Raw genomic sequence first — 1,174 nt, 5'->3', positions numbered from 1 at the left:
CCGAACATGCTGAGCATGTTCGGCCGACCCAAAGCCATGTGAAGCAAGCCGATGTACGGCTGATTTCTGCCGATGTATGACTGAAATCAGCCGAACCAGCCCGAAGTGAATAGCCGAACAGTGTTCGGCTCACTTCACTTCAGGCCGGTCATTCACTCGGCTGCCTACGCCAGCTTAATGTGGGGGGTACCCTACTCTTTTTAACTTGTGTTTTCTCTATATCCTGGGTTACCAATTCCTTAAAAACTTTGACATATTTGTAATTATTAATGAGGGGAATAAAAAGTGATTTGTTAAGAAAGTGTGTATGGATAAGCTTTGAGTTACCGTTGTTCACTCCATTCGCTGGGGTTGACAAAGTATTTTTTTAGATTTAATCTTCTAATTAATTTATGTCCTGAGATGAAGGTCTCACATTTGTTCAATTGTTTAGGTAATGCATATATTAGTCCTTGGTCGAGTACTACCATTTCTTCTCGTGTCAAATTCACTGAACTTAAATGAAAAACTCCTTCCAGCGTTTTCTTTTTACACCGTTTTGTGGCTCTACAGCCCCTCTGCCTTCTTGTTCCCATCTTGGGAAAAAAAGACACATCAGTGCTTCTCTCCTTGGCGGCCAGGAGCAGGAGACTCCCAGAGCGCCCGGGAGAGTTTTTTTTTTTTTTTACAGCAGCAGAGCCGCCGGACAATAGGAAACTATTGGGCGGAGCTAGCTGTCACTGCTAGCTCCGCACAATTGTTTTCTATTTACTTTTTTTGACTTTTTTCACTCTTTTACTGTTCTGCTCAGTCCCTCAGTCCCTGAAAAAACAGTGTTTCTCTCCTTGGCCAGCCTGAAGTGAATAGCCGAACAGCGTTCGGTAGACATGTGCACTGCCAAAAAATTTGTTTAGTTTAGTTTCGTTTTAAATTCGGATTTGTGTTATTTCGTTTTTCAGGATTCGGGTGTGAAAGTCAATTCGGATTCGGAATTCGGATTCGGACGAAATTCGGTAGCGTTCGTACGAACGTTCGTTTCGTTTTCTGTTCTTATTCGTTTCGTATTCGTTTCTTATTCGTTTCGTTCGTTTGCAGCAAAAGTGACATTTGAGGGGGAAAAAATATTTTTCTCCTCTAATGTCACTTTGCTCCAACGAACGAAACGAATAAGAAACGAATAAGAAACGAATAAGAA

Source organism: Nanorana parkeri, unplaced genomic scaffold (assembly GCF_000935625.1).
Source record: "Nanorana parkeri isolate BGI_ZX_2015 unplaced genomic scaffold, ASM93562v1 scaffold1443, whole genome shotgun sequence".
NCBI classification, from domain to species: Eukaryota; Metazoa; Chordata; class Amphibia; order Anura; family Dicroglossidae; genus Nanorana; species Nanorana parkeri.
The sequence above is the reverse complement of the archived record's forward strand: the minus strand, read 5'-3'. Positions refer to the sequence as shown.